Here is a 17,359-nt window from a genome sequence, read left to right on the forward strand (position 1 = left end):
GTTTGTACTAGTAGTAATTGAACCACAACAACAAATGCAACATTTCACTGATGTTCTACTCCTGGCTTATTTGCTTTTAGGTGAACAAAAAGACAGAGGAGGAGGCAACTATCAACATCATCCGTTGTACTGCCAGACAGAAGTCCTGCTGCGCACCACATCACGTCCACGTGTGACCACAGACATCTCTGCAACTTTTGCACCTGCCTGACATCTGAAGAAGATGGCCCCAAAGAAAGGTACCAGGTCCTCCAGTACCAAGAAAGTTGCCGGTGAGAAGAAGGAACAGAAAAAAGCAAGAGGCACTAACCACGACTGGTGTGCCGGCAAATGTGTTTTTTGGGACCAAAAAACACACGCCTGCAGCAGCGTTGTCCGGCGGGAACCAAGCTGGGAGCAGCACATCCACACCAGCGGGCCAACCCCACCAACCTAGGCCCAAGCCCATGAGTGTCGCAGAGGTAGCCAGTCTACTAACAAGCAGCGATGTTGAAATGTCATTATAGCAAAGTAGTGCACAATCAACGCAGGCGGAAACTCAGCAGATAAGTCTGCAGCAGCAGGCACAGCTGCAAGAACAGCAGCAGCCGCAAGAACAGCAGCAGCCACAAGAACAGCCGCAAGAACAGCCGCAGCAACAGCCGCAGCCACAAGAACAGCAGCCGCCACAAGAACAGCAGCAGCCACAAGAACAGCCACAACAACAGCCCACAATAGTAGTTGTTCCTCCTGAAGTAGGGGCATTTCAGGAAATCGAGCTTCCTGCAGACAAAGAGGGGAAAGCCACTGTTTCAGAAGATCCATTGTCTTCCAGACCCCCAGTAAGGAAAATGAAGGTTAGTCCATCATCTTCTTCAAGCCCCGCTTCTGATGATCTTGATGTCACTTGGAAGCCACCAGCTCCGTCTGAGAGTGATGCACGCCACAAGACAAGGCTAGTGAAAAGGAAGGTTCCAGAAAGCCTTAGAGTTATGGAGGTAGAAGTACAAGAGGGGGATGATGATGATGACGAGCCAGTCATCACGGACATCACTCCCGGCCCAAAGGATATGGAGACCAACATTATCACCCTATCCAAAATGGCTGCAAGGGATGTAGCACAGATACCACTAACACAGGTAACACCACCACAACCTCCAGCTTCCATATTTTCATTTGCAAACGAAAGGCAGGGACCTACATCCAGCTCAACTACCACCTCAGTAGGTAGTGGTAGATGTCACAGTGTAGCTGCACAGAGTCACATTCCAAGCACACCCTCAAGTTCATCTAGTATTCTAAGGGGCACATCCAGCAGCACCAGAAAGTTCTCCTCCCCAGTTTGGGACTTCTTTTTGGTTAGCAGTAAGGAGGAGAACATTGCTATATGCTCAATTTGTCGACATGCTGTTAGGCAGGGTAAGCTTGGTACAAACTATGGTACCGGAGGCCAAACAAGTCATCTCACAATACACCACACTATCGTGTGGGAGGCTCACCTACTTCGTTTAGAACAAAGTAAAACTCAACCCATTGTTGTTGGGCATGAAGAATCAGGGGACGATATCGCGGTGGAAGGTGAACAAGAGGGAGACATTTCTAGCCCTGTCCCCAGTAGTGTAGTGGTACCACCCACATCCTCCTCAGCAACATCTCAGTGGCACCGCAGTCAGAGTAAGGCTGAGGCACCAAGGCGACCGAGTAGTACTGCAATGAAACAAAGTGCGTTGTTGAGCCTAACTGGGTTAAAGAAAACAACTGCACCACAAAGGAAAATAATCCAGCAAACCATTGACAGCATGCTTAGGTTGGAGGGGCAGTACCAACGTAACCACCCAACGGCACGGTTGTACAATGCGAAGCCGGCTAAAATGTTAGCGCTGGACCTTCTCCCTGTTTCATTTGTGGAAGGGGTGGGTTTCCTTGAATTTGTGTCAACCATCTGCCCTAAATGGAAGGTTCCCAGCCGGTCCTATTTCGCAAGAGTTGCTGTTCCAGCACTACATCACGATGTGCTGGAATTGGTTGGACAAGCTTTGCAGCAGAGTGCTGTTCACAATATCCACCTAACAACAGACATGTGGACCAGTTGCCAAGCCACTGATTACATGTGCATCACTGCACACTGGGTCTCATTTGTGGGGGTTAGAGATAAGCTATCTGAAGTAGGTGCTGAAAAAAGTTTAGCACCCCTGAACATTGAGCAGATGGTCCAGGCCTATCTGGACATCCCAACGGAGGTGTACATTGATCAAAACCCATTGCAGTATTGGTATGGGAAAAGGGGCCAATGGCCACTGCTCAGCAGGCTGGCGATAAACTATCTGGCTTGCCCTGTCACAAGTGTCTCTTCTGAACGTGTTTTCAGTGCTGCTGGTTCCATTGTAACAGTGAGAAGGACCAGTCTCTCGCCCAAAAACGTGGAGAGGGTAATCATGATCAAAATGAATCAGCACATTATACCACCGAATTACACAATACATGAATCAAGGGAGGAAGATGAGGACAGCGGCTCAGGTGACGGAAGTGGTGTGTTAGATGATGATTACCTACTTCTGGTTGAACCCCAAGAGTTTGAGGACGAGCTATACTTCCCTGACAATTAGGCTTGCACTTCCAGTTCTTATTGTCTTCCTCCCTTATTTTCTTTTATTTGTGTGTCTGTCTTTCTGGTTGGAAACTTCGAATCACAACAAATCCATCACCACCGTCTTCTAATTGTTTTATTGCCATATACAAATTTCGGCTGTCTGCATACACTCCTCCGAATCCTGCTCCTCCATCCTCCTGAACCTCCCTAAATCCATTGCCCTCAAGAAGACGGATGATGATTGGATAACGCAAATAGAAGAAAAAAGAAAATATTTCCTAGTCCCTCCAAAAGAAGTGGAACATGATTGATGATGACTACTATAGCTATCCTCCTTTCTGATCCAAGAGAGACTGCCCATTAACTGAAGATGAGAAGGAACAGGTAATGAATGATGCCATGCATTGGACGCTGACTGAGTGATTTTGCTGTTGTTTGTTGTGCATGAAGTTACTTCATTGTGTACTTTATGTAATAATCTACACACTAAAAGTAACTCAAGTCCCTTTTCCCTTCTTGTATTTTTTTTTTTTTTTAGATCTTTTTATTAACATTTTCACTTCCAACCTTTACTGCATTACCATCTCGTGCTTCACAACGTACATTGCATCTTTTTTGATTACATGTGTATTCTACATTAAGGACCCCTTTCAGGGTTTTCATTACATTGACACCTGTCTCTTTCAACATATCCCCACATCCCTCCCCCGAGCTCTCTACACGCCCCTCTATTAGTCGGAATCGTCTGATTGTGAGTCGTCCTGTGGAGGATCGCAGATGTTGCCCCGATATAGATTCCATTTCCCCCATCTTATTCCATTTTTTGGGGCAGCCTCTGTGTACGTATACTGCTTTTTCAGTTACCATCAGTTCATCCATACCACTGCACCATTTTCGGAGTGTCGGGGCTTGCCGGGCTCCCCACTGCTGCGCTATATCCCTTTTTGCTAAGGCCATCCCTAGTGCTCCCCATGTTTGTACTGTCTGAGTAATGTCAGCTGCTTCCCAGACATTCAGAATGCAGCCCCACGGTTCAGGGACCAGGGTTACTCCTGTCACCTGCGCCATTGTGCGCACTGTTGCTTTCCAATAGTTCTGGATGGCGACACATTCCCCTTCTTGTATTTTTAATAACAAATTTGTACTTCTACTACAGGCCGATACATTGCATTTTGAATATAGGAAGGGGACTCACTCGGTATACTGCAGACTGAGTTGAACAACACCATCATGATGACCACAGTGACATAGTATCTTCACAGTCACTCAGTACAAGGATCGGAGATGATTGATGGAATAAGTCAGGGCGTTTCATGAGTGGCATAAAAGGTAAACAAGTAAACAACAACCACAGCAGACCTAAATGTCTGTGTAGCGGTGGAGTCAAGTGTAGCGGTGGTATGACTGCGGTGCATTGATTTAGTCACTTAAATTGTAAAATGCTATGTTGTTGGATATGTGCTTTGTCCAACTCTTTCATAAAAAATGTACGCTAAATGGAGGATGTGCAAATTGTGCCGTCACCGTGGGCCTGCTCTGTCCTGTTGGTGTTGTAGGTTAATGCTGGAAACATACTAAAGTAGAGATGATGCATCCCTGCTGCCTCGGTAAGTGTTCTTTTTGCACTACACCATAACTTGTTTATCTGTTTCAACTTTGTTTCACAATATCCCTTTTGTTTTTGCATCTACAATTACAGGCCGGGCCTTACCCTGTGCTATACTTGGGAAAACAATGCACACTTACCTTACCAATGAATCTACATCTGCCAGGCAGGCAGTGGCATCACCCAAGATTGATGGACGGAGCATCCATGGAAGGGAGGACCAAGAGGAATGCCGAGATTCAACTCCCCATTTGACCAGGATAACACAGTAACAGTATCAACTTTCATCATCTTTTAAATAATTCAATTTATTTTTTTGTCTACAATCATTACAACAGTGTGTTCTTGTTATTATTATTATCATCATCATTAGGTTTGCTCTCTGTCTATAATTCATCCCTACAGATATTTAAAAAATGTCTTTGCTATCTGTAAAAGTAAGCCCGGTAACACTGAACACAAACTGTATGTAATCTGGGTCTCCTTATCATCATCATGCATGCATTTCCTTTTTCTCCCTTAACATATTGATATGGATATGGTAGTCTACAAAGATTCTGTCGTTTGATGTTTGTCCATGCGTACTATTTTTCTTTCTCAAATCTTTCCCCAAACCCCCCTTCACAACCATTCAACAAACCCTAACCCTCTTCCCCCGGGCTGTGTGACTTATTGAGGTATTACTACATTAAATGTACACCAATAATTTATCACACGCTTGCTGGGGGCATGTGGCAAAAGCAACGTACTTCAATTTAAAGGCTGGGCGGGGATCTTCTTATGCTTGCCCACCCATGAGCAGTATATTTGTGAGGTAATTTTTTTACCAAAGGAACCTAATACATCAGCATTAATTGCCAGCATTGATTGGATTAATGAATTTCATTTGTTGTCATCCTCCTACACAGCACTAACAGTTACGCTTGTGTCCAGTGTACTGTTGGCCTAGTCAAGTGACTCGACACAACTAGAGTTTATAACTCTGTGTATTACTAGGCTATCCCCACCACCATTATGTTATGTTGTATTTTTGCATATTATTGTTTGGCAGTAAGTTCTGTACTGTACTTCATTCTACTACTCCTCGAAGAGTCTCTCTCAGGCTACTGACTATCTCATTTTCTTTTTTTGCAAATGCTGCTGCCAGTGTCTACTACTACTACTACCACCACCACCACAACCATGGCATGTTAGGAAAGAAAACCATCATCACCATGCAGCCATCGCTGTGCCGAAGTTATACATCAAGCAAAGGTAAGAGAAGTTTGGGGGAGGCATAATTAATAATGGACATGTTTTCATTAATTCAAATTTCACACACCCCTTTGAGTCCAGTTGCAGAGTGCCTAGAGTAGAAAAGACTGACAGTACTAGTAGGACAAGTCACTCAGTGAGGGGTGCCGCATCTATCTGTTTCTGTCTTACAAAGTCATCCAATTATTAAAATCAAATACTGGCTTTGGGCAGCCCTGCACCAGCAAGGAAAGAAGGATACAGTGTGATGTAAAACAGTAACCCCACCCATGTGTGTAAAGTAAGAAATATATTATTTATTACCCTAACAAAAATAAACTATGTAAAAAAATCCCACAACACCTGACCCACCCCTCTCCCTAACCCCAACCAATGTCCGTAAAGAAAATGTCCAATTGTCCAATGAAAAGAGAAAACCCAATGCCCGATTCCGACCCACCAAAAGAATATTTAAAAAAGGGGCAATAAACAGGGTCTAAGTTCAGCAGGCAACACGGCGCTTCAATGCGTGGCAGTTGCATCCACGGGGGGGCAGCACGGATGGAGGGGCAGCGGCGGGCGGCTGCCAGACGGTGGCACCGTACCACTGGAGGGCGGTTGCTGGGGCACGGGGCATTGGAGGAGGCTGCAGCTGCTGCCGCCTCCTCCTCCTCCTCTTCCAGAATCACCAGCCGACGATATTCAGTCTGTATGGCCTCCAGCTTCCGGCGCCGGGCCTTGGCTGCCAACTCCTTCCTGTCAGGTTTACCCTTGGAAGGAGTAGCTATATATGAAGAAGTAAAAACAAGACTATTGTAAAATATACTCTTAGCAAAGCAGTAAGACAAATTATTTCTACACATAGTGTCACGGTAGCACTAGCAAGCACAGTACATAACATTTGTGGTATGTATCTATCCTCCCACTTTCTTGGACTTTAACATTTGTGGGAGTTTCAGGCATTCAACCAACCATGCATCTGATTCCTATCAGCCACCTATGCATGCTGCACGCATCCCACAAATCCTTCTCTGCCAGTCATAAATATTAAATCTCGCCCGTCCTTCTTCCTTCCACTCTTTTTTCCCTTTTCGTTCAACCCATCCATCAAGGTCATCTGAGGCCATTGGTTACTCAACACTCCTGCCGCTAATGCTTTTACTAATGCTAAGTAAAGGGTGTCTTCAACCGTTCACAACAACTTCTTACTTAGTAAGTCTCAACTGTACAGTATTATACAGTACACCCTTGCAGTGAGTGTAATGTCAATAAGTAAGGATTAGGAATCTAACTTACCACCGCCTGCCACTGCTGCTGGCTCACCCCCTTCAGCTCCTCCTGCAACTGCCACATCCTCTCCTCCGTCAGCAGCCGTGACGCCTTCGTTGCTGCCCCCGGGACTGGTGGTAGGTAGTGCGCCTTGAAAAAACATTACAAACTTTTTAGGTGTCATATACACCTCCCCCTATTTTTCACTAGCAAGATTGAAAAATGAGTTAATAGTAATACATACATATACAACATACATCACTAGTACAAATCAGTTAGTAGTAGAGAAGACACTAGTAGTTATATGGTCCCTAGGGTCATTCTAGTCTTTGCTTAGTTAGCCCGAGCCATGCAACCATTTTACCTTTGTGTCTTTTATTTTTGCACACACGTCGTTACCTCACAGCTTGTTGTATAAAGAGTGACACCTTTGAGCCCACATGACTCATACTGCTACTGTCTAAGCGCTGCGTACAAGGTCAAACAAAACAAGCCACTTTGTTATGGAGTTCTGGTGTTAGTCCATATTGCTTATCCAAAATGCTACACTTTTTGGCACGACTGAGAAATGCTTGCAATATACTAACGCGCACCATTTTTCTCCTAACAGACAGAAGATTCCCTTCTACGAACCAGAGCTTTGCAGAGCTTATGATGTAACCAGTAGTAGGTTCTTCTAAGGTGAGGGGTCCACAGAATTCGCTCAGAGATCTTCATTTATAATTTTATATAAACTATATTCCTACAAAGGGGATGGTGGTACTTCCACCACTGTTCAGTTATCATGATTTCGCATTTTTTTTCTTCGTTCTATGGACTTGTAGTTGTTGTAAGTGTAACTAAGTGTATCAATGTTTATAGTTTTAATCTTATGCATTTTGCTGTTGGTGCTGAATTATAGAACAACGTACAGAGCTTGTCAGTTGCAAATAAAACTTTTTAACTTACATAGACTCGGTGGTATTTGGTGTGGATGAACTTACACGAGTGAGCGAGCGAAAGAAAGGGTGTGCAAACTGTGCATGTGCATTGCTTCCATGAGCGAGAGGTCGGGAGTGTTACGTTCTGGGTTGTCTACTCATTGGGTATCTTGGGGGGTTTGGAGAGCTAATAGTAATGAAACACTATTATAACTAGTCGGGCAGGGGAGTGTGGTGGGTTCTGTTCTGATTGAGGAGTGAGGAAGGTCCAACCTCCCATCACCAACATCCTATTTTCTTGTGCAAAGATCTGCATGTGGAAAATCCCTACAACAGTAGTAGTGTGTCGTATCCTATCAAAATAGTAAAATCTGGTTGGGCATTTTGTTGGTGGGAATTGTCGAAAAACATCAAGATTAATAAAGCCTCAAAGATTAAGAAGAATAGAAGGAGTACAAGAGGACAACCCAAAGGTCTGGACTCAATGGCTAGAGCTACTGGTGAATCTGAGTTTTATTTAAAACCTTTTAAATAAAGAGTGGCCAACTGGCCATGCTTAGCTACAGACAGACTAATAGTAGTAGTACAGAGAGTCATAGCAGAGGCAGTTAGAGGCAGGGATAACAAGAATTTAGAAACAGATAGTCCAGATCGAAGGATAATTGGTGGTAAAAAATAGCCCATTAGCGACCGCATGGGCAAGTTGGTGACACATTTCCAACGCGATCACGCAAAAAACATCGCAAACAGGCGGGGCAAAAATTTCTGCGTCTTTGCGATATTTCCGCTTCGTGGAGATTTGTAACGTTTTCGCGAAGATTTGCATAACGCGATTACGCAAATTCCGCCCACCCCTAGTCTGAAGGAAGCGACTGCGAGTTCCAGATGCCAGTGTGTGCCAGAGGGGTGGAGTCAACTTGTGATATAAAGCGCTGCCACAGTTCCCACTGCACAGGTGTATCTGTGCCTGAATTAAGGGACTGCGAGTCCTAGGAGCTAGCGTGTGCCTGAGAGGGCGGAATCAACTTTTAGTATAAAGCGCAGCCCAGGTCCCGCTGCACAGACCCGTCTGTAACCGGAAGTGACCCCCCCCCCCCCCCATGGTCTGATTCTATATCTTCCTTGGCAGTAGGTGACTTTTTTGTGCTTCTGAATGAGTGTTGTCCCAAGAGTGACCTAGCATTCTATAATGAGCTTCTTGCCCTGCCTCTTTTTGTGAATGGATCGCATACCTTAATTTGTAAATATTTGATTCCCTAGTTTCAGTGGCACTATGGTGAGAAGCAAATTAGGTATGCACAGACCCAGTGGTGTTGGAAATACTACTACTCTGGATGGGTTCTTCGTTTCTCTCTTATTTTAAGAGTTGTGGGGGGGAAGGAGGGGAGTCAATGCAAGCCATACACCTTTTCGGTGTAAGATCCTTGGGTAAGCAAAGTGCAAACCTTACATTTGTCCTTGTGACTGAGTCTATGGTGGCAATTTGGGCAAAATATAAAGGAGGTATTTTCTATGCCTAGGAGAAACTCCAAACCACTGGGTCATGAACAAGGAAATCTAGCTTGCTAAAAGACACCTCTCATTGACTATAGACAATGTAAAGGTGCCCATAGTCACTACGGGGCATAAATCTTACCCGGGACTAGGGGAAGGTGCTTGACCTGGAATAGCCTCGGTAACAAAATAGAGGGAAATCCATGCTCACTGCTGCTGACCCCACACTGCCATCTTCAACCACAGCACCTGTTGTGAAGCGACCAAAGCGGGGTAAAAACTTGAAAACGTTGGTGAGTGGTTCAGGGAGGCCTTTTTCTCAGCCTCCCATTATGCCCCACTTTAACTTGGACCCGTGCTCACTACGCCACTGGAGTCAAGCTATCCTGGCTGATGACGGCTGATAGCCAGAAACCGGTCCTAGGATGCTTGATTCCGGTCCAGGGAAGACATGGCTTGGCAGTTCGGGCTGGACTGTTCCCATGAGGCACAGGGTCAAGACTGATTTGCATATGGCCATGTCTAAACTGGGGTGGCGTAGTGGGCAAAAGAACGATGGATTTAACCCAGATCTCTTGACTGGGGGAGAATGTCTGCATTGTCAGCATTCCGTCCATCATTTGTTTGTTGTAACGCTTTTCGCCCTAAGTGGGATGGGTATTCCCAGACGTGGGACCCGTGCTCACTACGCCACTGGAGTCAAGCTATCCTGGCTGATGACGGCTGATAGCCAGAAACCGGTCCTAGGATGCTTGATTCCGGTCCAGGGAAGACATGGCTTGGCAGTTCGGGCTGGACTGTTCCCATGAGGCACAGGGTCAAGACTGATTTGCATATGGCCATGTCTAAACTGGGGTGGCGTAGTGGGCAAAAGAACGATGGATTTAACCCAGATCTCTTGACTGGGGGAGAATGTCTGCATTGTCAGCATTCCGTCCATCATTTGTTTGTTGTAACGCTTTTCGCCCTAAGTAGGATGGGTATTCCCAGACGTGGGACCCGTGCTCACTACGCCACTGGAGTCAAGCTATCCTGGCTGATGACGGCTGATAGCCAGAAACCGGTCCTAGGATGCTTGATTCCGGTCCAGGGAAGACATGGCTTGGCAGTTCGGGCTGGACTGTTCCCATGAGGCACAGGGTCAAGACTGATTTGCATATGGCCATGTCTAAACTGGGGTGGCGTAGTGGGCAAAAGAACAATGGATTTAACCCAGATCTCTTGACTGGGGGAGAATGTCTGCATTGTCAGCATTCCGTCCATCATTTGTTTGTTGTAACCACTTTAACTTGGAAGCACCTAAGAGTCATAGGCGTAGGAACTGTGAGGGACACTTGAAGATTGTGCCTCATGGGAACAGTCCAGCCCGAACTGCCAAGCCATGTCTTCCCTGGACCGGAATCAAGCATCCTAGGACCGGTTTCTGGCTATCAGCCGTCATCAGCCAGGATAGCTTGACTCCAGTGGCGTAGTGAGCACGGGTCCCACGTCTGGGAATACCCATCCCACTTAGGGCGAAAAGCGTTACAACAAACAAATGATGGACGGAATGCTAACATCACTTAAAATATGATAAAGTCTCTTCAAAATTCAAAAAAGTGTATTTCTTTATCATGTGGAAGTTTTGACATTAATATGTCGCATTATAGCACTGCACTAAGTATTTATTAAAAGTGATAGTTTTTAAACATGAACTTAGAACGATTCCTGTACTGACAGTTGTCACATGAATCCTTTATGCAGCCCACATTCGTATAAATAGAGCAACATTATAGTCTATTAAATGAAACACTATAGGTTTTGTACTGCTGGTACTCTGAACTCATGTATTTGAAGATGCTTTCATTTGCAATGGTGGAAAAAAAGAAAGATGGGTAAAATGAAATATTTGCTTAACATCACAGAGTTTGGTTAAGCGGGTAAACCATGATTAATCCAGGTTTTCGGGTTTCACTTTCTACAAATCAATCACTAAATTGGTATTTATTTGTCTTTCCTTTATACCTCAAATGTTCATGTTTTGTTTTTACCTTTTTGTGAATGAGGGTAGAGTGAGGGTGGCAGGCAGAAACCACATGAGAGCTCGGCTTGTTATGGGCTCGAGGTTCCAACGGGACCCCAATCTGAGCCTGGGCTAGGCTTCAGGCTCGAGCCTGCTTGAGCATTCAGTGGCTCATCCTTCTATAAGTTAATATGATTAGTTCAGATATCTGTACGTATAGCTGGTTGGTACTAGTGACTTGTGTGTTTATAGACCTATGAGGTCGCAGTCTGGGAGTAAAAGCACTGTGAATATGTAGGACAAGTTAAAAACGTATTGCATGCTGCACACAGTATAAGATAGACTGACGGAAAATGTGTAGAAAGATTCAAGGGGAAATTGACTAACTTTTTTCACCAGGTTTGCGTCATAAAAAAAGTTATGCTAACCTGGGAATATATGTTCTGCTGGAATTTATTTTCCACCATGCATCCTGACTTTCATTGAAGTGCTACCTTACATAACGTAAAGTAGTGCTAAGTGCTACTTTGCAGAAAGGGTATGTTCAATGGGTTGTACGTGGGCATTCCCATTAGAGGTGGACGAGCCAACAAATTAACAGGGAGAGCTGAGCCAGAGCAGAGCCAAGGGTCTGGCTCGCATCGTAGAGCCCGTGCACAAGCCGAGCCCTGAAAATACTTACTATGTAAATCATATAACAAACATCACGGAAAATACAAGATGTGGAAGCTTTAACATTAACAGGAAGCATTATAGCACTCCACAGAGAAGTACTTGTTAAAAGTGATAGTTTTCTACCAATGGTAGTCTGATCTCACATATTTGAATGTGCTTTTATTGACAATAATGAAGAAAAAGAGTTTTGGTGAAATTAAATATTGTCATGTCTAAACTGCACAAGAAGGCCCATTGCATGCTCTCTTGCCCCAGTGGTGGAGATTTAAAATGTTAAAGTGAAGAGCTCAGCCATGTATGGTGCAGAACTTTGGGGACATGCAAGGTCTGATAAACTCTGTAAAAAAGAAAACAGGTTTGTGAGGAGTGTCCTTAACCTTCCGCAGAGTGCCCCTCGTCTTCCCCAGCTCCTAGACATTGGTTTTTACCCTATTAATCACGCTATTATAGCTAGAACCATCATGTATTGGCTTAGACTTTAGTCTACAGAAGAACTGGAATGCCAAAGAGCTTTGATCAAGGCACTTTTAAATTTCCCGGGGTATGAGAAAATCACCAGGCTTGTTTATATTAAGTCTATACTTTTCAAAATAGGTATACCCTCTCTTTGGGAGTCACTGGGCACAGCTAAGTCCGTTTTCCGTGACCTGATTAAAAATCGTTTAAAGGAGCATTTGTGGCTGAGGGAAATGAAAAGTGTCATAGCAGAGAGTACGACTGATTCGTTATTGGATATAAAGATTAAACCTGCTTATGAATTATTTTTCGACATTCTCCCTGGCTTTACGCCGTTCCAACTCTTTTCAAAAAGGAGGAACCGGATTCTCCGGGTGAACAGGGGCAAGAAGTATTGTAGCTCTAAGTGCCCCTCCTGTAACTTAGCGGAAGAACCCCTCCATCCCTTTGCTTTTTATTGCCCTGCTTATGCCAAACCATGCAAGCAATGGCTAAAACCTTTGTGAAAACTTTTGGGCTTCCGGCTATATGCACCTGTACTTCACATCCTGCATTCTGATTCCAGTGAGTTGACTGTAGTTGCAATGACTACGTTTCTGCATGCTGCCTGGCTTTCCAATATTCGCGGTGCTCAGTAATAAAGTATTGATTCTTGTGTGTCTATTATCGGTGCATTTTTAATTGTTCTTCGGATCCAAGTTCTTATTTGTTTTACTCATATTTAACATGAATGCCATGATGCTTGTATTCTACTTTTTATATGCTAATGTACTCTTGTGGCATTGACACTTAGTATGCACTGGCTGCCATTTACTGATTTTAACCTTACTAATATTTTATCCTCAAACTTTGCATTTATTATATATTGTGTTTTATGGATTCTCTATATCCAAAATGAACTACTTTAATGATGATGATGAAATAATATTTGCCGAATATCACAAAATTTAAGCGGGGAAACTGCAATTTATTCAGGTTTTCTGGTTTCACTTTGTACAAATCAGCCAAAAAATGGGTATCAATTTGTCTTTTCTTAAGACTATTTTTTACCTCTTAGTGCATTTACCTACAGCAAACTTGACCCAAAGGTTTTGGAGCACATTCAATGCACACCAGTTACATTTACAAGATTGTGTGCATTGTTTACTGGCATGAGGAGATTGAGTGATTGGCACAGAATGTCGAGCCAACGCCAAGAGTCAAATCTGGTTCCCCAGTTACAGAGTCAGCAGCTCTGACAGTAAGGCCACATTCTGGGTAGAGGGGAGGGTGGCAGGCAGAAGCTCTCAGAGTCACCTTGTCCCCTAGCCACTGTGCCTCCCCCTTACACGTAGCTCTTTACCAGTTTACAATCGTTATTCTGCGCTGTTAAATCTGCCAGATAACTATCAATGGTAGGGGGTTTCGGATGCAAAATAAGTCTTGTATGTTGGCTCAGCCCCATTATTCGATTTCCCCTACGGTCAGTGTGGTAAATGCTAGTGAGGGAACTAGGGCGGTTGCTAGTGATGAGGCCTCTGTGCTGCAGGTTTCCCTTTCAGCTTTTGGTGGTTCTAGCTTGGCGATGGCCGCCTTCTCATGTAATCTAACCATTGAGCTGGAATATTGCTGGCATCCATGCTACAATGGGGCTGGACAATTAATTGGATCGAATTTTAAAGTGCTAGGACATTATCCTAAGGCAGGACATCTGGGCAACTTCTGATGTTTTTTGTGAGGGTATTATTTTCCACTCTGTCCCCCCAACTCCTGCCAATGCCAGTAGATCCAGGGCAGGCCTTAGTGCTTGGTCCAGGAACAGTCTGGATCGCACCATATCTCCTATCCCCCACAATAGTTGACTAATTCAAGCTTTTTATGTGAGCTCCAGTGTGGTTTGTACTGTAAATTTAGGGGGTTGAAGCAGCAATAATCAAGTAGGAAAGGGGCATGTCCATGCCTGTCACATTATATGTGGATGACGCCATTTTGCTGGTGAGGCCCTCAAATGGGCTTAAACTTTTGTTGAATGCCTTTGCCAATTTTAGACCGAAATCTTTGCTATAGTGTGCGGGCCTAGAAATCTTAAGTCTCGCTGTCTGGCCATACAAGGTTAAGCCATTGCCAGTGTACCATTTGACTTCTCAGAGTTGTCCGACGAACTGTGTGACTGATCACTGACCCTTTCTCTTATGTCCTTATTGATATTGTTTTCACCATAGATGAGGTCATTGGGCTATCACCAATAGTCCTGCCAATAAAACTGTTGTGGCGGTTAGAATCCCTATGGATCTCTACATGGTCAGTCTAGAATTCTGGGCACCGTTACTTGTTATCTATATAAAGGCTGCTTGTGAGTCTGATTTTGCTCACTCTTTGCACGCCGCGATTATTTTTACCCATATTTTAAAAAACAATACCTTGCAAACCTCAGTTGCTGTCATGCGGTTTCCATCTTCGATTCTGCTGTGAAGATCATGAGCAGGATGATGCTTAATTGAATAACAACCTGGATGGATACGAATCATGTTTTATCATGGATGCATTATAGGTTCTGTGTTGGCCTAGGTACGATAGAACAATGGTTTTAATTTGCAACTTTTGATCAGTAAGTATACTATTGCTAAGCATAGTTTAATCTACCTGGTCTTCTTGGATCTCTCCTGTGCCTTTGGCAGTGTTGCGAGATCAAAGTTGTGGGAAATTTTAGAATCGCTGGGGGTTAATAAGAGCATTGTTAAAATTTTTACGTGCACGTCATTACGATCTCGAAGCCTCAGTCAGGTATGGCCCGAATGGTGAATGTGCAGAATCATTAAAGCTATCTCTGAGGATTTGGCAGGGTTGTCTGCTCACCCCTGTGCTGTTTCTACTGTATATTAACAGGCATGAAGCAGTATTGATCAAGCAGGAAAGGAAAATGCCTATGGTTAAGAACAAGGCTGTGCCTGCATTATGTGTGGACAATGCCATTTTGCTGAGGAAAACCTTAAATTGGCTTAAACTTTTGTTGAATGCCTTTGTCGATTATAATTTTGAAACTAATTTGACCAGGACCTATGTTAAGCCATGCAGGCCTAGGAATCTTAAGTCTTGCTGTCTGGCCATACAGGGTAAGCCCATTGCCAGAACCCATGAGTTTCCCCATTTGGTTGTAACATTTGACTCTCAGGCTTGCTGAGCTCTGTGTTTGACAAAGAGGATGTAGAGGTTTTCAAATGCTGTCAGGTTCTTGTGAAATCAAGCACACTAGTGCCCACAAGTCTTAACCTATGGCTCAGGTGTTTGGGGATACAAGAATGTGAAGGTTCTGCAGGCAGAGGAGAATAGCGTTTGCAGATGCATTCTTGGACTCCCAGGTAGCTGTTTGGCTTGTGCAATTCATGAGGAGAATGGGCTCACCTACAATGAAGACTACATCAATCTAGCTCCTTTGTTGTGGTGTTCAATTTGCTGCAACCCGCAGGCCACTTTTAATAAGAAGGTCTCTTATGACAGCTTATACTGTGACTGGAGGGAGGGGGGGTCGGATTCCATGGCTTCCTTACATCAAACAAACCAATAATATGCTGGGTAGGTCTTCAATCTTCTCCAATCCCAAGGCATTAAATGCTAAAGAGAAAGTGGGGTTGAAAATAGATTTTACAGCCCTGAAGAGGAAGGAAAGAGAAGATAAATGTCATACATCTTAGGGAAAGCACAACTATAGGTGTGGAGCAATATGTGAGCATGGTGGTCATACATGGGATCGGATCTTACAGACCAGATTCAGGTTTGGGACTGTTATCATTAATTCTTCCCCTTGAGTCAGTTTGATCGGTCAACCATTAAGATTGTCCATGCAATGAACACTCTGTGTAAAATGTATTGCTCTACTTTTTCTGCAAGTTTTACCGTGTATAAACTAAAATATTTTTAATTCTGGTATTGAGGGGGATTGGTTTGGTAAAATGTAAGCCTGCCTTACTTTTTCCTTCAGCATTTTAGCTCTGCTTTAGTATGTTTGAGCGTCTGCATATTTTTAAATCTGCTTTGTGTCACAGGAAAAAGCTTACGTTTTAGCTCTTTCGCTGTAATCATGAGTTTTATTTATCAATTCATTAAATATCAGAATAGCTTGTACAGTTAGACAGCTCTGTGTTGCAATGTATACATATATTTATTGTGTGTTTTTATGATTGTTTTTTAATGATCGAATGAAGCTTTCATAGTTCAATAACTATTCAGTTCTGAAGTTGTTGCAAGATGTACCTGGTGTCTTGATTATCGGTGCCCCAGTCCTCCGCTGCCAAAATCTTGCCTTCAGTCTGAAGTGGGAAGCCATTGAAGCACATCTTCTGCTGACAGTGGCACAAACCAATCAAGGGTGGTGACTGTGTCCGGATCATCAATCTATCAGGATTTATAAAACACGGCTAATCACCCAATAGGGTATCCATGTGCCTGCAGGTTCCAGAGGCTTATTCGAACAGCCAGGTCGTGAGGGCCATTCAAAGTTGTGGAAGTGAGGTGATGGTTCGGAGTTGCATGGGGGGCTGTTTCAGGTCTTTGTTGCGATGTGGCAGAAGTAGTGTCCTCCACTTCTGCTTCAGTAGATGCGGGGAGTATGGGCAAGTGAAAGGGAGGCAGAGCATAGTATTATTATCGATGGTTGGTGGAAGTTAAGTCGGTTCTTAATGTAGGTGGGTCCTTGGTTGTGTAGAGTCTTATGTGCATAGGTCAGCAGCCTAAAATGGCATCTCTTCTGTATAGGGAGCCAGTGGAGTTGCCTAATGTGGGGTGTGATGTGGATTCATTGGAGAAGGCAGAAAAGGAGTCTGGCTGCAGCGTTGTGTATGGTCTGAAGTCTCTGTAGGAGATGTGTGGCGATTCCTGTGTAGAGTGGCATCACGAGTTACTGCGAAACCAAAATTCATTTGAAGATAAACAGTTTGTAAACTTCCAAGCCCAACACTAGATGTAAGCAGTGTGCACAGCACGTAAAGTACACTACAGTAGCACATGCTGCAAATTATGGCGTCTGTGTGAGTGTAAGACATCAAAACTAACATTTCTAAAGCATAGGCCTCACAAACTGCCTTCATAATGGTAAACTAATGGTGAAGCACAGAACAATAAAATAGGGATGCAACAGTAGATTGAAAATGTGCAGAGGT

The sequence above is a fragment of the Triturus cristatus genome, chromosome 9 (genome assembly GCF_964204655.1).
Source record: "Triturus cristatus chromosome 9, aTriCri1.1, whole genome shotgun sequence".
Taxonomy (NCBI): Eukaryota; Metazoa; Chordata; class Amphibia; order Caudata; family Salamandridae; genus Triturus; species Triturus cristatus.